This window comes from Rhinichthys klamathensis, unplaced genomic scaffold (genome assembly GCF_029890125.1).
Source record: "Rhinichthys klamathensis goyatoka isolate OS25496 unplaced genomic scaffold, OSU_Roscu_1.1 h1tg000467l_1, whole genome shotgun sequence".
Taxonomy (NCBI): domain Eukaryota; kingdom Metazoa; phylum Chordata; class Actinopteri; order Cypriniformes; family Leuciscidae; genus Rhinichthys; species Rhinichthys klamathensis.
In genome coordinates this window covers 395,463-420,476 of record NW_026606956.1, presented here as the reverse complement: position 1 = coordinate 420,476, position 25,014 = coordinate 395,463, and the positions used below count along the sequence as shown (strand labels likewise).

General features: G+C 38.6%; 1 long non-coding RNA gene across 1 annotated transcript; it reads right to left on the bottom strand.

Moving 5' to 3' along the window:
• Positions 1–780: 780 nt before the first annotated feature.
• LOC130071979 (uncharacterized) lies at positions 781–23,878 on the bottom strand. The gene is made up of 4 exons (XR_008804060.1): positions 23,643–23,878; positions 13,495–13,638; positions 5,325–5,396; positions 781–1,003 (listed from the first exon to the last, which is right to left on the bottom strand). It is a non-coding gene; the product is annotated as an uncharacterized LOC130071979 (long non-coding RNA).
• Between the last annotated feature and the right edge of the window lie 1,136 nt (positions 23,879–25,014).

Here is a 25,014-nt window from a genome sequence, read left to right as displayed (position 1 = left end):
GGCGGGGCAAAAATATTAACCAATACTATCACACGTTTATCACTTCAAGCCCCCCCGCTCCATTACTTCTAGATGAATGTTCTTTTTCACTTGAAAATACGATACACAAGTTTTTAAATTCATATACAAATAATTAAAAATACAATTAACATACAAAATGTAAAAGTGTTCATTTCTTTTGATGGCCTAATAAAATAAAATTCTCTATAAATCAAACAAAGTCTTGCTAACAAAAGGTGATTAGATTCAGTGTCCACAAGTCTTAGACAGTAACCTGGCCTTAATCCAAGTGTAAGCAAGCATAACACGATAAACAGAAACAGAGAAATAAATAAAAGGAAACAAGAAAAGAGAACAGATGTTATATGGAAGATCCATTGCATGTTCATATGACATGTGTAATTTATAGTTAAATAAACATGGAACAGGATTCATTATAGGGCATTATAAATCTTGGAAATCTTATTTAAAAGATACACTTTAAAAGGAGCACTCAGTAATTTTTTGGTTTATATTGTGCTGGTTGCAATGCCTAACATGACATACTGACACCTAGTGGTGTGGATGCAGAATGATGCAAAACCAAAAGCATTTAGTTAGCAAAAACATGATTGAAATGCAATTTTTTTGCTGTCCTATTGAATAATATATTTAGCAAGCACAAGTTTTTAATAATAGGACGGTTAAGTGAGTTTCAAAATGGTGGCCTCCATGAGGCGACCCATTCCATGTAAAATAAAACCGGTTTTATTAGGCTACTGATATGACCGACTTTTAAAATCACATTTACTTTTGTTTAGTGCTATTTCTGGTTCTGTAAACTTTTAACACGGAAACATTCCTGAGTGCACCTTTAAGGCCGAAGACAAATTGTCCACCCGTTTGCCTTTGCCACCCGAACATCGACGCTCACCCTTTACCGTGGTGCAGGAGAGGGTCAGCCGCCCAGGAGGGATTTGGCCTCCGACTTCATCCAGTGTATCTGTTGTACCAACTTTGGAAACTGCAAAGACACACACATGCACACAAAAAGAAAGAGATTGAGAGTTGTATAAACGAATCCGTACATTAAACAGATGATGGATGTGAATCGAACAGCAAACCGCACCCCTACCCCCACGCAAATGATACACACACACACACTTAGCCAGACTTTGACTTGACTGCTGCTCTCTTCTCTTCAACACCCTCCCTTTGATCATCGTGATTACAGTAATTGGGTCTGTAAGATCTTCACACAAGGGGCCTCTATCAGGACGAAGGAGGAGGACATTGCACACACACATATGCCACCGTTTCTAATTGCATGCTTTGGTGATACCGAAAAACATAGCTTCCTCACATATCAGGCAAACAAAAGTATCTGTGCTGATGTGCACCAGCCATGCAGCCTTTTAAAACCCTTGAGGACCAAACAAATGGTGTGTGTGTGTTTGGATGAGTGCTCCAACTAAAGCTTACTGACCGGCAGGAAGACCGCAGGCCTGTCAAAAGCGCGCAGTTTTCAAACAAAGCATGTGAGGTTAGCCTCTCAATAACCATGAAAATCAGTCGATAGTGGACATCTGAAGTCATGAATGTCATTACAGACCATGACGTGTGTGTGTGTCTGCACGTTTAAACATTTTTGGGATCGTGAAATATTACGAGACAATGCGGCTGCTAGCATAAAAAACCATCGTGAAATATAACGTGCACAAAAACAACAAAAAAGAACGTGAACTGATAATATGGCAGCTTTACTGTACGAATAGAACTTTTAACGTTACGTTAAAAGCGCCCCTTTGAAAACCGGCTTTTTGATAATTGGTTTACTTTGGCCACGATGCGATAAAGCAAAACGTGATAAAAGCCATCTTCAAAATGTTAAAGGTGCCCTAGAATGTTTTTTTTATTTTTTTTTATAATGTTTCCTGGGTTACCCTTATAATGTTAGTATGTTTTTTAGATAAAAAATAATCATAATTTAGAAATAAATGGCATTTTTCCTAGCCTGCTTTTAGCCTCTGATTTGAACACTCTGTTTGAAGGGGCGTGTCTGCTGTGGGATTCAGTGTAACCGCGGCCACTGCTGTGATTGGCTGACATGCTTGCATATGAAATAGCTACGCATTACATGTGAAACTCTCTCCCGAATACTTTTACTACTGCTATTATACGTTTTTACTATAACAGCTATCGAGATTAACGAATCGTGAGATGTTTTTAAAGTATTTAGATCTATTCCCATCACATAAAATGTTGCCGTGATGAGCATTGAGCAGATGACAGTGTGTTGATCGTGAGAATGAAGATCTTATCATTGCAAAGCAGTTTCTGCACTCTCTCTAATGCTTTCACCAATGCAAACACGATGATGTAAATACAGTAAGAGCTTCGTTGTGCAGTAACGTGCGTCATTGATTTCATAACGAGTTTGGCAAGTGTCCAGATAAACTCGCGCTGTGTGGAAAGATTGTTCTTTGATCGCTTTCTGTATATAATTTGTTCACAATTTAAATACGATTATTTTCATCCTACTAAAAGAAACGATGTGAAGCTGATATTTTAGTCACTGGCTTGACGTACTGATGCATAAACAGTATTGAAAGATTTTGAGAGAAAGATTACCTGTCTGAACTTGAACAATTACACATCAGAAAGTGTTGCTTGGTAGCTCGATCCGAGGCCAGCTCTGTATTGGCCCAAGTTGAGGAAACAGTCGGTGAAATGTTTGGAAATTTCCAGAGAAAATAAAATTAACCCATTGTTTCTTCAGAGGCTCAGATGAAGGAACTAAAAAATACTTTTGTGTTCATGTGTACATCCACACTGAGCAACTGCCATGCTTCGGCTGCGCAGTTCCGCCTGGCATTGAGGGCTGGCATATGCAAATATTTGGAGGCGTACATATTAATGATCCCGACTATTGCGTCACAGTCGGTATTGTGTGGAGAACCGACCATTTTTCAGGGGTGTTTTTCATAAACGTGAATTAAATGAGAACGCGAAAACAGTCCAGTTTGAGATTCACTCTATGTCATGTCCATGCACTGAACTCTTGTTATTTGACTATACCAAGGTAAATTCAATTTTGAATTATAGGTCACCTTTAATTGGAACAGACACATTGCTTGTCGCTAATGAACTTAAATCTAAAAAATCGTCATAAATCTCAAATTGAAGTAGTCACGCAGAAAGCATATGAAAAAATAAAAAGAATCATAATGGATCAAATGTTTTCGAAGATTAGCAGCCATGCTATTTCTATGCTAATAGTCCAATACGACAGCTGTACTGTTGTCTTTTGATGCGAAAAAGCGATAAAACCGATATCGCCTAAAAGCTGGAAGACAAATTGCTTGTTTGCTCATCACAAAAAGTAGTCATGCGAACAAGAACGTAAAGAAAACCATAAGAAGTATCATGCTGGCTCCAACATGCTATCTTGAAGAGTTGCAGCATGCTATTTAAATGCTAACAGACCAATGCAAGGTTTATACAAGATACAGGCTATTCGTTTAACCATTAAGCCCACTACCTTTAACGAGTCTACTTGTGCTTGCATCACCCATTAGCCTTGGCTATAGAGCTAAGATTACAACACAACATTAGCGGCTTAGCTAGCAGAGCAGCAGGCGCACTAGGATATGTGTTCTGTGTTACTAGCATTTAAATTTCCCTCAAGTGAGGTGTGGGTGGGGCTTAGAGAGCAGGAAGCTAATGACAGTATGAGTAACAGCGGGCTCGTTAGTCTCCCACCTCTTCTGCCGTAGACACGATCATTTTTCTGGATTATTTATTGCTGTGCACTGAAAGAGAACATCCATTTGCCGAGGGTTTCCTCAGAGGCCTGCACCGCATGGCTAGACAGCCCCTACCGCTGCGATCCTAACATCTCAGATGAGAGATATTATACACACTAGCGCTTTTTTGGCTATTTTTATTCATACAGTAGGTAATGTGGAGAGAGAGAGAGAGAGAGAGAGCATGTGGGCAACCCGCAAGGCTTAAATAAAACCTAGGTTTTCAGTGTGATCTCATACATTTGGACATATCCTAAGACGTACTACATCATATTTTATTGTGTTTTTATAAGGTTTCACAAAGTCTAATAATGGTGCTACTAATAATTTGATGTGACTTCAACAGTGACAATAAAATCCAATTCTTTAATTTTGTAAACAAAATGTTCTCCCTCAACGTATAAATGAGTCAGACATATAGTAAAACCATAGTCAAGTTTTTTTTTTTTTTTTTACTATGGTTTACTACAAACTCTATTGTTAAGATTCTGGTGCTGTAGTAAAACCAAGTTTATTTTTGTAGTTACTATGGTTTTTCTACACACACACACACAAAAAAAACCCACCATGGTACTGTACCAAAACCATAGTGTTATAGTTAGTGCTTTTACTGCAAATGCTGTAGTAAAACCATGGTTAATTTTGTAAGTTATCATGGTTTTAATGCAAGAATACATACATATTTTTGTATACTGTAGTTACTATGCTTTTTCAACAAAAAGCAGTTATTTTCTCTGCATGTTGCACTGGTCGATCTAGCAAGCCATTACATTCATGGGGCATTCAAGTGCCTCAATACATCGGTTCCTGTTGTGATTTCCTCCTCCATTTCTTTCTGCAATCTCTACTACCCTACTATCACCTACTCACAATTAACTGTTAGCCTGCGGGCATAAAATAACCAGGAACGCAATATCAACAAATACCCCTTTCAGTGTAAAATTGCACTATTTTCCAACCCCCTCTGACTTCATAACAAAAAAGGCGAGCCAACCTGGGCTCTAATTGGACATTATAATTGCAGATGTGAATTAATGGGCCAAACACTGATAGTGTAAGCACATAAAACCCCGATCCCAGACCAGCGGGGTAAATGAAAAACAGATCCAGGAGAAGGGAGGTTCTTTCCCATGGCAACCCCTGGCCGGGGCCGGCATGTTCTAATCCCGCCACTTCAGCAGAGCTGTTGTTATGGAGAGAAGCAGGATATTTTTCTATTGTGTGGATGGAACGGTCACTGTCGAGTGTATTGGGCCAAGGGCTTCAGGGTAGACGACACACACACACACACACACACACACACGATACGGTTTCACAAGCGTTAGCACATCATTATCCTGACGGTCTAAACACAACTGAATGTTATAGCTGGCTGGGAATGTGATGTTGGGATATTATGCTGACACATAATAACTCAGGTAAATTCCCCCCCAAATATGTTGAGACAATGTTTGAGCATCTCACAAGCATGCTTCTTCATCTCTCTGACATAATTACAATAAACAGCTTTCGCCCTCCTCCCTCAAGGAGAGTAATTACCTCGCGACACGCTGAAAGCTCTTCTCATTGTGAGATGCCACAGACAAGACGCGGTCTCCTTCATGTCTGGACCTGAGAGAGACAGGGAGAGAGAACCAAAAAAATAAATAAAATGCCTGACTTTTTATCAAATCTCTTTCAAAATGTTTAGCCCCATATCTGTAGTTTAAAGGGAAAAGTGCATGTGGAGTTTGCAGAGCTGGAACATTCTGGGTCATCTCTCTTTTTCCAACAAATTATTTAAGGGTGTGTAGGACGTGAAGGATTTCTCCAAGCACTTTGGAAGGAAGTTGAAAGATTTCTGGACTTCCTTTAGCAAACACTCACAGTGTGTACAAATTCTACACTTGGAGGGGTCAGTGTGAGGGTAGCCCGTGATTCCCGTCTCTTGGCAGGAGATCTGCTTTACTAAATTGTTACGTTTTGTTAGAGTTATGCTTTAACAATTTGCCAATGGGGCAAGAAAAGTAAACTTCATTCAAAAGGATATAATCTCTGAAAACAAGTCGTAATATCTCGCACAATTTTGGTTCTTATGCAAATGCATTTTTCAGATAATATTTGTTAAAAAATAAAGTTTAAAACAAATATAATATAATATAACGTAATATAAAAGATACAATGAAATGAAAATTATGGAAGCTGGTTTCCGCCACTGAATAAAAATAAAAAAGGTAATTGCGTCTTTTTAATCTCACAATTCTGACTTTTTTTCGCGCAATTGCGTGATATAAACTTTTTTCCCTAATAATCGGACTTTATAAGTTTATATCTCACAATTCAGAGAAAATAAGTCAGAATTGCGATATATAAAATCGCAATTGTGAGAAAAAAGTGAGAATTGTAGGATTTAAACTCACAATTGCAAAAAAAAAGTGAGAATTGTGGGAAAAGTGAGAATTGCGGGATATAAACTCGCAATTCCGAGATAAAAAGTCGCAATTATCTTTTCATTTTTTTTATTCCGTGGCAAAAACAAGCTTCCGTAGAAAATAAAGATGCAAATGAATGAATTAATAATTAATTAATTAAACAAATACTGATTAAAAATTTTTGCAGCATAATTTGAGACCATAAATTGTTAGACTAGTTGTCTAACAAATGTATTTAATTCATCACAGACCAATATAAAAGGCAGTTTGAAAATAACCAGTTGGATTGAATCTCATGACTGATTTGAATGCTTCTAGGTAGCAGTGGTAAATTATATCTGTTCATATCAATGTGGTTACGGTATCCTTTGCAAGTTCCACCGATTCAACCAAAATTTGCATACACAATTGCAATTCAAATGGATGGATTTCCTTATTCAAACTTACACACAATTGTTTAAGAAATTGCAACCGCATGTTGAAGTGTGCATGTTTAAAAAAAATTAAAAGTCACAGAAAACCTATGATAATCTGAATATTGTGGGTGACGTGCCTCTCTCAGTGTCTCTGTTGGTCATATATGTCTATTTATCTGTAAGATAAAGGTAATTCATTGTGCTGAACTGTTTTCTTGTGTGTTCCTGTAACACATTCTACCTCTGTGTGTAACAGATAAAGCTGGTTGTAGCCAGACGGCTTCACCTGAGTGAGAAACTCTGTCTCACGCGTCTGTGTTAGCCTGCTAGGACAGATGGCAGTCAACCTTTGATATCTCAAAGGCCAGGTACATGTGAGAACACTGTGACGCCCAATCTCACATGGAGCAGTGACAGAAGATGAAAAGAGAGGAACCAAGGAAACTGACAACACGTGAAACGCAGAAGTCTCTACGGTGCTGTTGGATTAAAAAAGAAAAGAGACAAGAGCTGAAACTAAATCAATTCATTTTGAAATACTGAGGACAAAAATGGCAATTCTGTTGAAGACAGTTTAAGGTCAAATTTGTAGAGAGGAGTTGCCAATATATTTCATATGTTTTCTAATTTAAGAATAAACATCTAAATGTTAAAAATGTAAAATGTAAGCATAGTTAGGACAGCAGTAATAATAATGACTATTGTTGCTAGCGGGTAATGTTGCGCATCCAGTCAGCCTATTCTGCATTTTAGCAAAAATATGTCTGAAAAATAAATGTAATCAATTGACCTTGACCAATAAATTTAATAAAAAAAATAAGAGGAAAATTGCATTGCTCATATCAGAGCTCAGGAGATTAAATGGAACTCCCACAAATGCCGTCACAAATGTTTCTTCTAAAAATTGTTTGAAGAAGAAATAGAGACAAATGAGACAATTGTTGACATATTGTGAGAGAGAACAGATCTATAATATTAGTTTGGATCATTTTAAATTAAGAAATGTTCTGACGTTTGACAGCAGACTTTGGGATCTTGACAAATTTGAGCACAGTTTGTGACATTACTGAGATCTCTATTGAAACTCTATAGGAGACATTTGGGGAAAAAAGGATAAAAAATAAAAGACAATGGAAGACTTCAATGCTTTAATTTCATTGCTGTTTGGGAGAAACATTTGAGAATCTAATTACATATGGAATGTTGGTTCTCCAGGCACACCGAAATCCAGATTTTAGAATATGAAAACCTTCAGTTTGAATAAAGATTTACAAAATCTGTATAGATTCCTTCAACCCTAACACCGATGTAATGCACTGAATTGCACGATGTTAAGTCATCCAGTTTCATTTTCCAAGTCTTGCTCCTACTTGACAACTTGATGAACATTTTTATTTTAGAAACTTCCATGTGGCTCACAATTTGTGTCTTCAACAAGCTAATGTATACACAAGTCAGAGACCTAAATGAGGACCACCCACAAACTCCTTTTTGGAGTCTTAAAAAGTCTTACAGTGCACCACGGACTAGAAATACATTTAATGTAATAATATCAATGTCTGCATGAAACTGATCCAATTTCTAACTTTTCATTCAACATCAAAACCTCAAATATCTCCAAAGTGGCATGACTTCTCCAGACCAGCCTTCATTTTTCTAGACTTTATTGTGGCGCTAACCAGTTGTAACTTGTCGCCCAAGCTCTGGACCACCCAGATTAGCCGTCTAAACAAGGCTTTAGATGTTTTAATTGTCTCCATCCTCAGGGTGTGCCATCGACTTGAAAGTGCGTCGTCATAACAGCAGTAACCTCCCTCATTTGAGATTTATACAGAGTACAAATTCGCCACACTGAAAACCAGCCATTACACACTCAAAACTTAAATCGAAAAATGGACAATTCTAACATTTACAACTACACTAACCAAGACAAAATGACTACCATCTTTGTTTTTAGCTAACACAGGTGATGACTCAAAAGAGAGACTCAAAACTAAAAATAAGGCTATGATTGAAGGCAACACTCTGAAAAACAAAAACAAAAAACGTATGCACTGAACGCAAGTCGCTTTGGATAAAATCATCTATGAAATGCACAGGCCTACATGCAAATGTAAACACCTTTGAGGTAGAAAATGTTATGGGTTGTAAGCGGGAGCATCCAGAGTTAAGTTTTTAAGATGAAAGGATGTCATAAATACTGAGACGCTGTAATAAAAGACTGTCTCCTAAAACAAGACGCTCCGTGGCCCCTGATAGTCTGTAATTTACAATGACAATATCAGGGACAGTCACGAAGCGGGAGACAAAGTGCAGGGTAGCGGGAGAAGAACATAGCTGTATTTTTTTCCTACTTTAATGATTCATCCTTTGTCTCAGAAGCGTTCATCTTCTTAGCATATCCAAACAAACCGTTTCCCCTCGAAATCTCCAAATGATCCATTAAAACGATCTCATTTGAGAGCAACAACTATTCGGGCTGCAAAACACGGGACGCCGAAAGAAAACAGGAGAGGGTGCAAACGCCCCCCTCCTTCCTCCTCGTAATATGCAAAGTTTCACCCCGAGGTATTAATCTGTTTCCATTGTAGCTAAGCGCAGATGCTATCAAGCTCCATTTGTCATTGACAGCGAGGGTAATGACCCTGAACTCGCGTGAGCAGCTCCTGGGCAGCAAAGACACAAGGTGGTAAGTAACTCAATATATTTTCCCACAGCAGCATTAACGGCTACAAATTTGCTAGGCAAATTGAGTGTGATGAGCACATTTTATACCGCTTTGGCTCGTGGTTGTACCGACTTAATCTCTTTGAGACCATTTATCTCTCAAAATACATTACGGGCAAGTAGGGCCTGTTGTAACATTGCTTGTTATATCAATCTTGGATTACAATGTTGCTTGTTTGGGCCAGAAATCTTGACTTATCACTTAATTTATGTGCCGATTATTAATATTCAGTTCAAAAATACATGGCAATGTGCGTGGAGTTGTGCATGTTGCCTAAAGAAAGAACGCCGTTGCAGGAGATTTCCCAGGTCTTTTCTATCAATACAGTCATGTGAAGAGTCTTTTGTCCCCTCGCAAACCCTGGGCTCTAAAGAGCTTTCAGTCCACCTGAAGGTTCAGCACCTTATGAAAGAAACAAGTGGAGAATGTACTGAACACCATTGTGTCCAAAACAAGCCTCCACAGAGCCAAGGATTTCAAGCAGTTCATGAACCCAGTAGGAATAACGCTCTCAAATTCCATCCAGGTTTCCCTGAAATGCTACGATCATTTCAAGCTCTACAGTACGAACCATGAAGATTGACACACAATGTGGTTAGCCAGTAGTTTTTAACCTCCGGTGATAAGTGAAATGGCTGGCTGTGCTTATATTGGCAGGCAGGGAGGAAAGAAAGCCCACAGATAATCTCTCTCTGGTCAAGTGCCCGTGGCCCTGGCACTGTTCTCAGAGGTAGTAAAGCTGTCCAGATTTCATACCGGTAACTATCACTCAGGTCCTATAGCAGAGCTACATAATTAGCATGGGCCATAGAAACACGCTCATTTAGCATCCTGTGAAGTAGCAGGTAAACTATCCCATCATTTACGTAAATGCACACAATTTTCGGACAATATTCAATTAAATTTCTCAAAAATCCCTCATCCTTCCCTCGGGTCATTTTGACCAGAAACTAATTTTTGTTAAATTTTTTTTTAAATTGAGTGTTCATCAGAGGAGTCCTACGACCTTAGGACTTCTGTCACACTTGAACCACGAATAAAAAAAATAAATAAAAAAAACATTTTTTTTTTTTTACTGGATTCAAGGAGTTTATGTGGTTGTAAAAAAATAAATAAAAAATCCTTCCCTCGCGGGTCAATTCGATCCCTTAGGAATGAATGGAATGTGAGGAATGCTTCAGTATACATAGAAAAATGCTCAAAATGAAAATTAAAAATGCTAAAACTTTACAAAAAATGATTTTATAATGTCTACATGTGTATCTGAATGCATACTGAAAAGACAAACTCAAGAACTGACTTTAGGACCCAGCGGAACAGCTCATTTTTTTTGACCCAATGTGATATATTTTGAGCTGATATCGGCTGGTTATGCATGTATTGGAGTTATTTTGAATTTAAGTTGAAAGAATGTGAGGAATGTGCTTAAATTATATATATATATATATATATATATATATATATATATATATATATATATATATATATTTTTTTTTTTTTAATTTTAAGGTACATAAAATAAAAAAATATTTTAAAAAATCTCCAAAGAAATCGCATTAAAAAGATTATAGAAATGAAATGATACAAGCTTTCTGAAAAAAAAATAAAAAATTAGGGCTTCGGGTCATTTTGACCCGCGAGGGAAAGATTTGTTACAGAATGCGAGGAGAGGATGTTGAATTATGAATATGCTTCCTAGCCTATCGGTGTGTTATGACATTTGCATACATTATTTAAGATATACATTTGACAATATGACCTTGTCATTGCTAGCGCAATGCTAGCCTGTTGAGCTACTGCAACGATTGGATGTTTCAAAACCAGTCTGGTTTGCGTTATTTTCCAATGCTGTTCCTTCCTTTCCTCCTCAGCCTTTCCTTTCTTTTCTATACTGTTCTCAAGTAGAAATCAGTAAATTTACATGCATGATTTTAGTCAGACTAAAGCAAATGTTATGACAGACTGAAATCATACCAGTCAGACTTCACAAAGTCAGACTAACAGATCTGATAATGTGATTTTACCTCAGCCTCACCCAGTAGCCTATGTGTAAATGTTAATCAGACTACAATTTGCATCAACGTTGTGCATTTGCTCCAAGATTCAGAGGTTACATTTTATAATTTAAATATTCAATTATGCATTGTATCACATAAATTGGGACAGAGAGACGAAGACTGTGTAGAGCATACTACTACACTACAGGCAAATGCGAAGAACCAGTGACTGTCCGTAATCATGCGAGTATAAATTCACACAATTTTCATCTATCAGCACTCTGCCATATAGTTCAACTCTCCTTAAAATCCTCCTTGACAGTTCTAAATCCCACCAAGCTTGTGCCAATTACCAAAGGACAATGTTAGCCATCCCTCCACAGTGTGACTTTATAAATGCTCTGAGGGCTGTGTCTGCTAATTCGGCATGTAATGGACTGTTAGGTTCGCAAACACCAGCTAGCATGCTAGCCACTAGCCACCTGCTGCATACACAGAATAGGGTGAGTGGACCTTGGGACTTCCCAGCATGGGAGTGGAGACATGAGGGAAAACTTTTACAAAAAAGGGGTAGATTATGCTAACTGAGAAAGATCTAAAATTGCATTCTCAATTGGTACTTTCAATGACAGACCCCACCCCCCGCTTTCAAGTCCACGTGAAATTGCTGGATTCACCTGCCATGCGACAGTAGTCAAAGCCCGGAGGTGCGTTGTTAACCCAGCAGGAGAGGATGAGGCTGAGGTGCGAGAGAAAAGGAATCAAACGGCCGAGTGAATCACCTCCAGGAAGACAACAGCTTGAGAGGTCGTCGCCGGAGGGAATAAAAGTAGCTTTTAAACACTCGTTGAGGCGTGTGGGGGTCTACAAAAGGGCGGAGCGAGGATAATGTAGCAAGTGTCCACTGGAAAAGAGACAGCCAGTGTACTAGTCTCCCGACAAAGTCTGCTGGGACTTTTACAACAGACCAGAGCGAGGGAGGGTGGGGTCCGATGGGGGATAGAAGAGGAAGGAGAAATTATAGCCTTCCGGCCATTCAGCATTTACATCTGTGTTACCTATAATCCTACAGGGCCAGTCTGTCTGACCACTTGACAGACTAGAGATCATTTACTCAAGCTTTTAGTAAGGATAAAGAATGCTCTTAGTTTAAGTGGCTGAGAGTTCGTCTTGGGAATACTAACTGGCAGCACAATGCAACATTTTTGGCCCTGGGGAAAAGCAAACACTTTGAATGAAACGGCTGATCGGTAACTCTGATCTTTGTGGATTTAAGGGTAAGAGCTGTAAAAACCATGTACACAAGCAACATTTAAACTTGAACGAGTAGTCCACCGGAAAACCAAAAATTCTGTCATTTACTCACCTTCATGTCTTTCCAGACCCGTCACGCTGTTATTTTGTTTGTGGAACACCACATTTTTAACGACTGCAAGTCAAGCTCAAAAAAGGACAAAAACACCATAAAAGCAATCTAGTTCTGTTTGTTGTCAATACCTCAGACCAGCGACAAAAGTTTAAGTGAATTACAGCTTAAATTTCTGAATCATATGGCTTTTATGGTGTTCTTTGAGTTCAAAAGACACGTTCATTATGAACGTTCTTCATAAATTATTATTTTGTGTTCGGCAGAAAAAAAGCATGCAGGTTTGACAAAGGACAATAAATGATGACAGAAATTAAATTTTGGGCTGAACTGTCGATAATTACAAATCATTGCATGCTTATGTTTTACTGTTGCTCTTTCAGACTACCTGAAAACCAACTTTTACATCATAACGGACATCTTCATAGTCAGCAAAGGTTGTGGAATACCTATATTTGAACCCTAAAGATGACATATTGTTCCAGACTCGCTCATAATAGCAGTGATAGTGTCTTGCGGTGAGGTAATTGCAGTGAGTAAAATACAGGGAGTCTCAGATGTCGGTTTAACATGACGAGGTTAGATGAAGGCACAGATAATGAGTGAAGGAACTGACGCCTGAGTGTGCAGGATGAGCTGGAGATGAAACGACACGTTCTGCACCTGGATCACATGGCAAAATGCCCAACACACATACACACACACGTTTGCAGATGGTACCGAGGAGACATTCGAGGACACAGAACATACATTTCAACTTCACCAAAAACCCTCAGAGGTAAATTTGTTACCTTTATCGGTCGTCTTCGGCCTGCAACAGTCTGACTTCCATGGTTGAGCTCTGCCAAGTCACCAGAAGAACCAGGGTTTAAAAGACTTCCCAGCATTGCATCTTCTAACAGCTTCCCTCGCTCTGTTTCTGGCGCCTTGATAACCTATGAAATGCAGAGGGAGGGGGAAGGAAGAACGATAAGGAAATCGTTTCACCAGATGGAACTGTCTAAAGTCAGGCGAAAGCAGAAGGCAGCGCATTTCATTTAAAAAACTCAATTTGACAAGATGAGACGAGGTCGCGGATTCCAATCATTACATTAAAATACTTTTCGTTATCTTTCCCGCGGCACCCGCAAGAGTATTACAGAGAAAAGTCACGACAGTACAACACCTCCCAGTCATCGGGGTCGTGACTGTGTGGCCACCAGCTGTGTTTTTGCTGTTTTTGAAAGGATGAGCAAGGCTTGACAAATCAAACATTTGCCCTGATCTGGCCCTGCCCTGCTCTATATTACACTGTGTGGAGAGGTGACTTCAGCGCAAGAGGATGACTCTGTAGTGGTAATAGACGCTCATCAAAATCGCCAGCAGCTGTGCGGCTATTCAACGCGCTCTTTCTCCTTTTTTAGGCCACAGCTGCACAGATAAAGGGTTGGGCAAATATTGCACAATGAACGACAAACATAGAGCTTCCACAGTCTCCGTTTCGAGCTTGACTATATGTGTGAACACTCAATGCTTGTCCTCCTCTATGTTCGGTTTCAATGCTCGCCCGTCCATATTTAATTGCCATTCTCGCCACCCCCCACCCAGCTCTCCGTTCACCCTGCACAGCCCAGAACCCCTGAAAAGCGGTGACAGAGCTCCTTTGTTCACCCCAGACCACTCCTCTCCCTCAGCGCCCCCATCCACCCTCCGTTCGGTTGACAGGCATGCCTGTACAGGCTCGGCAAAAAATGAGAGAGGGAAAGGCAGTGTGAAAAGTGAGATAGTGAGCGACGGGGAGGGTCTCTCGTTTTCAAGCTCCTACCATTCCTGCATTTCTGTCAACTCAGCAATACCAGAGGGGGCTTCAAAAAGGGGTTAGGAGATGAGGCGACCGCCAGTTTACAAGCCCTCCAAAAACGAGAGAAAGATAGGTAGAGAGTCAGGGATTCAGCAATGCATCGCTTAACTCAACTAGCATCCGCCTTGAACAAACATTCAAGGCTAAAACATGCTACGCTGACAACTACAACCCGTAATGTGGACCTTTTTTTGTTGTCTCAACATACATACATAACATGCCATTTACAAGGTAGACATTCAAGTACGATGGTTAGTCTGTATAGATGTGTCTCTCTGTGCCTGTGGCAGTTGTTCCCTTCGTCGTTAGATCATAACAACCATTTCCCTGGTTTTAATTTAAAAAGTCATTTTATGGCCTGTTTTATTTTAATGACCATGTTTATGGTAGCCATTTGTCTTGGGAAAGATGCAGACAGATTCTGAACATATTTAAATGACGTTAAAAAACAATTCAACAAACATTCAAAAACAAACATGTAGAGCATTTTATACCTATACAGTACACAAATTAACATTCGCATTAACATTCACATTAATTATGTATCCTATATTTTTGGAACATCAATTTGGTCTGTACAAAAGGCAAGGGCAGGCCAGAAACTAAGTATGCAGATGCATTGTACATACATTATGTACATTCTTGGGTAACTTTTAGTGGTAACACACCTCAGTACTCTAGGGGGTGACAGAGTTACCATTAACGTTGGCATTAAAGTAAATTCCGATTGTGACGTATATACTAATGAAATGGCTTAGCAAACCAGAATAAATGTAGGGCGGGACTTGATTTTGTCTATCGGGATTTGATTGGATCAATGTTTGCTAATTGTTGAGATCTCATAAGTCATAAATAAGAGAAGGGAGGAAAAGTTATTGTTTTTGGTTAAATATTACAAGGACACTTGAATTAAAAAATAACTACTAGATAATAAGTATAGATCCAATTAAGATAATAATTGTCAATTTTTAAACTGTGTAATAGATAGTTGCAAACAAATCGACACTTGAAGATTATGCACATTGTAATGCCGCTTGAGGCAATGATGAGTATACATTTTATGGTTTGTTTTATTTTAATACGCTGATTTCACGCAGCCGCCATTTTGAAATCGCTCCGGTGGGATCATAGGAGAGTCGCGAATGCGATGGCGTATTGTTGTGTTTAATGTAGAAATTAGTTATTCTAAAAATGTACATACATTTCTTTCATACTTTAGACTATATACAGTGAAATTCATTTATAAGTAAAATATTTTTTTTTGTATATAATTCAGAATGTAAAAAAAAGAAGCAGGAACGAAGTATAGACATATCCATAGTCCAAGGCATTGTTGTCTATCTGTAGTTCCGGGGTTCTTCCCACCGGGGCCTGGCTTTCGATTTCAAAATGGCGGCTGCGTGAAATCAGCGTATGGCCATGTTTATAGTAGTTCTGCACTTTGGGAAAGAGGCAGGCAGACCTTTCAACAACACGCTGAGGTATAAATAATCTAAATTTGATCCATGCAAAATCCTAACAGCATGAGTAGGCCAGAAAAATCCACAAGGCATGTGCGTTACGTAGTTACGTACAAAATCTCTCGGGTAGCTAGTAGCTATGAACATGAGATGTGTCCAATATTACAGTAGATTAGAAGAAGACAGTTTATGCCAATGCTTGCTATAGCTCCCCTTGTGGCAATGCCGAGAGTGCAAAGATTGCATAGCAGCGTTTGCGCTCATCTACTTCTACATTCATCTAGTATATTAAGTTGTACATTTTGAGCATGTAGTACTTGCAGATATTTAAATCACAAGCATTTTTCATAACTCAAGACATATTGTTCAGATCTACTCGTACACCTGAGTAGGAAGATAAATATTTGGACTGAAGATGAGCACTCCTGTGCTAACTTCATAATAATCCTCAGGCAATCCCTAGATAAACCTTGAGTGGAATAATTCATTCAAGATTGTACTTAACATTCTAAGTATTTAACATAAGAAGGATTTGAAAAAAAAAATGGACATCTAATATTGATTTTACAGGTTTGACGTTTCTGATCTTTAGCACATACTTTTCCCCATCCAAAATTATTTTAACTGTGACTTCTGTGAAAAATTGTTGGTGCTTTCCAAATCTATCATATTTTACTACATCAATACATGCATTATTACCTAAAAAAAAACCCCGATATAAATATTTAACAATTTTTAACAAAATAAAGATTTAGGCCTGAGGAAATTCAATACAGTTACGCTACTGAGAAAAAAAAAAGAGTCTAAGACCATTTTCCTTTACTAGAAAGAAATGTTGAAATGGTAAAATGTTTCACTGACAAGTCAACTTTAATAACTGGAACCCTAAGGGGGTCTGATTTCAGGTGCAAGCTAAAGCTATGCTAATGCAAATGCTAACAAAAGCAATGCCACAAGTCAATGGAGGGAGCTTGACAATGGTCACACGCCAAATTTACTCCAGCACTAATGTTTTTTAAAAGGACTGTTTAACTCAAATTAGGAGGTGACCAGGGCAGGGCCACAGGGAGTTTGGATGCATTCGTAAGCAGACCATGAAAACCTCTTGAGATTACTAGTCCCAGTACTCGCATTGACAAAACAGGGAGGCTTCGGCAATGGTGCTAAACTAATTGAGTGGTCCCTTGGGGGCTTCAAGTTCATTGTCCACCATGTCTCAATTAAACATCCATCAAACTGGCATCTAGTACCAAAGGAAAACCAAACAAAGCCATCAACGTTCTTGTATGAACAAGGTACAGGCACATCTTGCAAAACATCTCAGTCAGGTCAGAAAGAGATTGCCATCTCTCTTCCCCTTTTATCCACCATTAGATGCCACTCGGACAACTGTGAGAGCCCTAAAACTGAAGGTGAAGGCTAAACTTGGCTAAATCAAACTGTGCCACCATATTGATAACACAAAGCAACCTTCTGGTGGTTTATTTATTGTGGAAGGGTTGCAAAATGTAGCACAAATTGTTGATGCCAATGGCTTGCCAACTTAAGCTTCCTTTCTGCTAGCTGAGGATAAATGCTTTAGATACGAGACCCACTAATGCTTGGATGCACTTCTTGTAATAAGTACAATATGGAAGTGCTTTGAAGTTTACAGCTCGCAGGTCTTTAGCTCACTTTGCAAACACATGAATAGGGTTCAAAGACATTAAATGAACTTGAAAGTTGGAACGGTCCCTAGAATTTGACTGAATGGATCGCACAACAGAGTCTCGAGTTCAAATGAGGAGCAGCCGAACAATAAAATGATACTATATCTTTTAGGGATTGCAGCACAATTGACGGCAAATAAAGGCTCCCTGGTGCTGCTCTGCTTTGATAGAGCCACACAACCGGACAAATGCTGAATTTGCAAAAACCGTGCATTCAACGGCTTTCATCTCGGATTGAGCTTCTGACAATAAGAGTTAATTCCCATGTTCCTTTTTCCACGATTTTCTAACTGGAACAAACACGTCCGCTGACTCTAACACAGTCGTTGTTGAGCAGGATCACTTTTTAATCGCCAAGATTGTGCAAAGCTCGAAGAATCAAGCCCTCAATAGGCACACAGAGGTGACGGCGAATTAATTCCACCTTCTTCTCGGCCTGCCTGAAAACCCAGTCAGGTTTCACCGGCAAGCCCTCGACGCTCGTTGCTTAAACCCCTGTCAGTCTACCATGCCTGAAACGGAGCCAGCAGGAATCCACCAGTTTTGCCTTTCACGGTCCATCTCAGGAATTTTACGGATAGCCCAGTAACAGTTATTTGCTTTCAGCTGTCAGAGGGGATTCTGGTTGTGTCTACCTACTTCGAATCCAAACTGCAAATCTTTAACAGCCCTCGGCCGTTGGTTATCGATTGCAGAGTGGCTGTTCTTTGTCCAGCCCTTGGAGGAAGTGTTGTGAAATGATCCATGTATCCTTTTTTCTTGCCGCTGTTAAGGAAAGATAGCGACTGCAATTGGTATAATGCTGTTTGGTGAAAATGCTGGCTGACCTAGAAAATAAAGATACAGCATCGTTTCAAAAGCTTTAGGAACATCTAGGTAGAGTAGCGCTTCTCAAACTGTTTTCGATGGAAGTATGTGAAAGACTACAAATGGTCCGCCAGTCAATTGGCTACTCAAGACTTAAATAGTTATAATTGTTGAAAAGTACCAAGATTGAATTAATCAACTGATAGCATGAAGTGATTGTGCTAACAATAATTTCTGATAATTTTTTTTGTCTCATTTCTGACAGTTATACATGCGCAAGTTCTAAGCTTAAGCTAGCGAACTTTTTAGCTTAGCATTTTGTCTCATTAGCTAAAAGTAGCAGTCCAGTTAATGTCAATGAAATAAGAAATAAATGGCCATCTGGCAACATTATTGATCAGAAAAAGAGAATTTCAAGATTAAAGTTAAAAATTAAGGATACTTTGTACACTACTTAAAACAGTATGTAGTTGTTTTGAGGTAGCAAGCGTGTTGTAGATCTGCAATTCCCATTTTCCTGTTTTAAGTGGTCTGTCAGCGAATTTATTTTTTGAAAACCACTAAGTGAAAGAGCTTCAGAAGAAAAAACATGGGATACTGGTGAAATTTAAGTTTATGGTGAGTCATATCTTTAAAAGTTCCTCCAGTTTTAATTACGCAATGTCAGTATTCTTCACTTTCAGCCATTTAATCAGTGACTGATGACTTATAAAACCATTAAAGACTTATCTAAGCATGTACATGCCGTGTACAGTGAGCTCAATGAATATAAAGCTCTTGTATTTTATGCTCGTATACCTAATTATATCAAGTAACTGTATGTATAACAGATACCACATGCTAAAGCAAAAAAATAAAAGAACTATTAGCATACACTACTAAAAAACAAATTAAAAACCAATCAGTTCCTCTTTTTTTCCTTTTTGAAAGTCAGCTACTGTGTGGAGGATTACAAACGAAAGCTGCAACTGAGAAGCAAAACTGCTCATTAGCATAGCGAATCTCTCCCAGAATTCATCCGTGTTGACGGGACAAAAGTCAAAAGTGTTCAACAAGCTCTCTGCATGTACTGGAATGACATTTCTGTGGGTTAGCTCCCAAAACACAGTATGAAATAAGAGCAAGCAGCTGTCTCTTACTGCGTCCAGATGGCGGCAGAACGTATGTAAATTGCCTCATTAACCTTACAGCACTTAACTACCGGGCTGCGCTGATGGTTCGGCCCACACGGGCATTTTATTAAAGAACATTAATAGCATCAGGCAGCAATCACCACTGCCTGAGGTGATTTGCTCTGGCATTATCAAACACTGTAATAATTATACATGACAACCTCCTGATTAATGCATTCATGAATATTACAACGCTGCATTATCTTTAGCTGCGCCCTCCGTTTTTAAACCATGAACTTCAAGGGTGTTTTAACAAATACTACAGGATAAGTACGTTCTTCCGCCCACCCTTGCAACCCTTTTGGCCTCAGCCACACCTCTTACAAACAAAAAATAAAAGATGGGGGAAAAAAGCCATCATGCAACATTACCCCCAGCCCTTCCGAGTGTGTGTGTGTGTGTGTGTGTGCAATGAACACCGTGGAGAACCGACCTGCACCTGGAGCACAGAGGAGCACGGCACAGGTCAAAGGTCAAGCCTCCAAGAGACTCTGACTAAACAAGCCTCCACTCCTTGCTCTGAAAAGGCCAGACAACCCCTGTGGTTGCAGCTCACAACATGGATCTTTTCGTCCTCTCTTTTTTCTCCTTCCCTCGCTGTCTTTTTCCTTTGGAGAGGCGCGTTAATCCATAATCACTCAAACGACCAGGAGCTCAATTATGCACCAGTTTCTCCATTTTCTCTTGACACATAAAGATCTAAAAACAATTAACCTCTAGCCGGCAACGCGTTTTCACACTGAGCGCAAGAGGAATAAGTCAAGAACCCTCCATTCAAATTCCACCCCATAATTCAGCGAGCATAAATATTATTACATATTTTCTTTTAATGCTAGGCTGCAAGGTTTAAGCTTAGCTGACATAATGGATGGTATTTCTATACATGCCAAATTGAAATTGTGTATGTGTGCTACATAAGATGATATACCTTGGAGGGATTGATGTACGTATGGATTACTTTAACTTCTAATGGTACTGATACTGTTTGACTTGTCAAGGTTTAATTTTTGTTAAAGTTTTAAGGGGGACAGTTCACCCCAAAATTTTAATTCTGTCAAATTCTGTATGAATTTCCCTCTTCTGGGAAAAAAAAGGAATATATTTTGAATTAGTTTGATGACCATTTTAATTTTAAGCTGAATTATTCCTTTAACCATCTTAGACATTTAAAACGACATGTTCACGCCAATATTCAGATATGAGTTTATTGTTTTCCATTAACTTCTATTTTGGCCCTTCAAAATAGTCTCTTAAAAATTCCAAAAGTGGGGTTTCTCAGTGACGTCATAGTAGAACCATTTTTGGTTTCCCAAAGAACCTTTCATTGAACAGTTCTAAAAAGAACCCCCTTTCTGAATGTGAAGAACATTTTAATACTCTAAAAAAAAACATTTTCCACTATAAAGAACTTTGTGTGTAATGCAAAGGTTCCATGGATGTTAAAGGTTCTTCATAGAACCATCTGTGCCAATAAAGAACCTTTATTTTAAGTCTTTGTGATGAGCAAAAAAAAAACATCTATTAAAAACACACTTGATATCTATATCTACAATGTGAACTGCTATACGATTTTCCCCTCAGCAGCTCAAAAACGTTCGCTCAAACGGAGTCAATGGGTGTGACACTAGGGAGAACTCGCGCCCATGGCCTCTCGCCCAAGCCGTGCAGTTCTCTACGTGAGGCTGTCTGATTGTATTGAGCCCTTTAGCCCTCAATAAACACTCTTCCTCTGTCAGAGGGTCTCTGTGGCCTCCTATTCATGCGCAGGTAGAATGCCTAAAGAACGCGTGAGAGGAGAGAAAAAAACAGCTTGTTGCTTCTATTGAACCTTTTATTACGCCCCTTCAAAGGCTTATGGCAGAGGAGGAGAGCGAGAAAGAAAGGATCTGCCGTCTACTTAGTGCCATTGTACTCCCAACATGTCGGCTCTGAGCTCTGTGAGAAAACACAAGCAGACTTCATCCAAAATATCGCACGTCGAGCAAATCAAAGTGCACTAGCTAGAGACAAAATGGCGATTTTTTGGGAAACTGATTTCAGGAAGCACGTTTCTATGAAAATACAAGGAAACAGACGCTAATGTAAGCCAAATGTAATGATTTTCAAATGTGCGAGTAATATTCCGAGTTTTGCGTGTGTAAAGCAGCAAAACATATAAAAATGTAATTTTTAAATTAATAATAGTTTTTTTTAACACATCAGTATCCAACTTCTCATTAAATCATATATGAATCCTGCACTGAAATCAAAACAAACATTAAAATGAATTGTGCCCCCCAATTTTTTTAATTAATTTTGTTAGTTTAAAAGCTATTTATGTTAAGTCTGTTGACTTTAAACAGTCCTCAAAATAATTCTTAGGATTAGGATACTGTGCAAAAATCCTACGGCTTTCCTCATCGCAACATTCATTCTTGCATTATTACGCCTCAGTTTATGTAATTTCAGATGAGGTAAACCTAATCTTACACAGACAAAGCACTTAAACAAGCTGAAAATCCAACGCAGAACCAAGAGTCACAAAACATGCCTAAAAAGAAATCTTAGCCTTTTTTTAAGCACACGAATACTGTAAGTTGACAGGTCTTGTACGGTAAAGTAAAGCCTGATATGCAATTTTGAACAGCACGGTTGAATAAAGACTCCCGCTTACACACACACACACACACACAAGGAGACATTGTTGTTCATGCTTCTCCTCGCATGTGTGCCAGACTTCTTTCTCCCTGGTCCATACATTGCAGAAGAGTTGGCCCCTCATATACTGCATACTGGCCCCCAACATTGCATGCCGGCCCCTTGATTAAGCAGGGCAAAAGATGCAAGGGGAAAAAACAGAAGAAGAGACAAAGTAGTGAAAAAAGAGCGAAAACAACTGGCAGGCATCCAGACTCATGGGGACTGCGTTGATCATTATGTCTAGCCTTCAGGTGTCTGAGCCGGCTGTGTTTTGGGGGGAGGTGTGGTTACCAAAGAGGCAGACAAAGAGAAACTCGTTCACCGGGATCAAGAAAGCGAAGAAGGGAGGGAGGGTACAGAGAGAGGGAAAAAAACGAGAAAACGCTATAAAAATTTGATTAGACGATCCTCCACTGAAGTGACTTTCTGTGTTCTCCTGCCTTTTTTTTTTTTTTTCAAAGCATCGCCCCAGAGAACAGGACAGACTGATTTTTTTTTTTTTTTTTTTTTACAGGTCCTAATTAAAAACATCTGAAGACCCTCAGACATCAAAGTCTTGCATTGCAATCTAAATGAGTCTTTTTTTCTGAACTCAGGTTTCTTGATAGCCCAGCTCTCAAGATGTTATTTTAATATTAATACAAGCATTATTTATATTTATGAGCTGCATTTAAACATGCATATGGAAGTCTGCATATGATTAATGAAGAAAAAAACCAAACACACAACTGCTTGACACAGGTCACCGGCTGTCACAACTTTACAACACGAGTCAAATTGAACAAAAATTTAACAAAAACAGACAAAATGTCGAAGATTTTCACATGGGATGATAATAAATCTTTGTATATTTAAAATAAAAATGCAATATTTTCAACAAAATATCATTTTTGAAATACATTTATTGTTTTAATTACTAACTGAACATGTCAGTGATTTTAAGCTGATTTAGATTAGGTTGAAAATACGTTTTATAATATAATAAAGGTGTGTTTCACAAGAATCAGAATTAATAGAATCATCACAATCATATTAAAAAAGTTCAAGCATGCGTGAATACACAAAATCGACAGTAGCCTACTATAAAACAGTGCTCTAAAATAATAATTTTTAATTTCTATCATAATTAGCTTTCTCAAAGGTTTGTTATTCCAGAATCCGTCTTTAAACATCAAAGCAAAATCTTATTTAAACTCTGAGCGACTACGATAAACATCTAACGCATCTTGCAAAGTGTTTTTCGTAGAATAAAAAAGTAATATCGATACTAACCATTCATTCTGCTCTAGACGCCGGGTTCCTCTTGCGTTCGTGGGGAAACTCCGAGCGGTTACAGTAAAAACTGCTGCTGCTTCTGTTGAGAGAGCGCCGCGTTACCTTTGCGTTTAACTTCTGATTCCTTTGCGCGTCTCGCTTCCTGCGCAGTGGGAAGAGACCAGAGCCGCTGCGTCGCGTCATCAGCAGGGAGCCGCTCCTATTGGCTGAACGCGTGCACATTGAGAACGCTGCTCTTTGTTCCATTGGGCGCACGCGGAGGGAAAGACGCTCCTCCTCGCTGAGTTCTGTGCGCAAGAATGCGTGAGAAGAAAAACGGGGAATGTCTTCTGATGTCTGAGGTCAACGCTGCTTCAAAGCTCCTGGAACCAAAAAAAAAAAAAATGCATCAGTAAGAATCAGCTATTGGTAGTTTGGTTTATTTTTTGCTTATTGATAATCGTCTGCATTACTGATAAAAATCCTGCTTTCGTGCATTTTAAATAGCTACACATATCAAGTGTTTATAGTATTCAAATTTATTAAGCAATTAAATTATAACATGCATTTGCAATATGTTTTAAACGGAATAAGCTAAATATTCAACATAGTCAATGATGTTTGCATGGACAATTTCAGTAAACACTTTTAACTCTCTGAGGAAAAAAAAACCGTTTCTTTTTACTTCAAAACAACACCGTATACATTTTATTGTTTAATATAAAAATGAAAACTATTACCAGAAATGTAATGTAAAATTAAAGCTTAAAGAAAAAAAACGACAACTCTAAAACCATTACCTATTGTCAATCAAAATATAATTTTATATTATATGTTAAGGCAAATTAATCAAATAAGGTTAACCAAAACAGGTTTAGGATTGAAATTTTTTCCCTGTTAAAATGACCTTTTACAGAATACAACCTTTCTAAGAATATAATAACTTACAATCACATTTTTATGTACAGTATTTGCAATAGAAGATCATATAATATATTATTTGGGGCACCACTTTCATCATAAATGTTGAATTTATACTATCAAGAGGCCCAGAAAATGTTTAGATCAGAAAGGCTCAAAAGTAAATCTCCTCATGGTGGAAACATCACTTCCTGAATGGTAAAAAAATGACTTTTTGTCAAACAAAGGGGTCACCATGCATCAGAAGGATGTAATATATCCTGCAGTAAAGGGGACTTTAATAATATCAATTTCTTAAGACTGACATGTTCTTTATAAGATCCCTTTATTTGTGTATCTAGCACTTCTACTAACATTTAACCTTTACTCACTGAGCTTTTTAATTGGGTGAACGTACCAAATACACACAGTATTGACCAAGAATTCTTTGGGATGCTTCATATCACCCCCGTTCTCCACAAAACGAGTG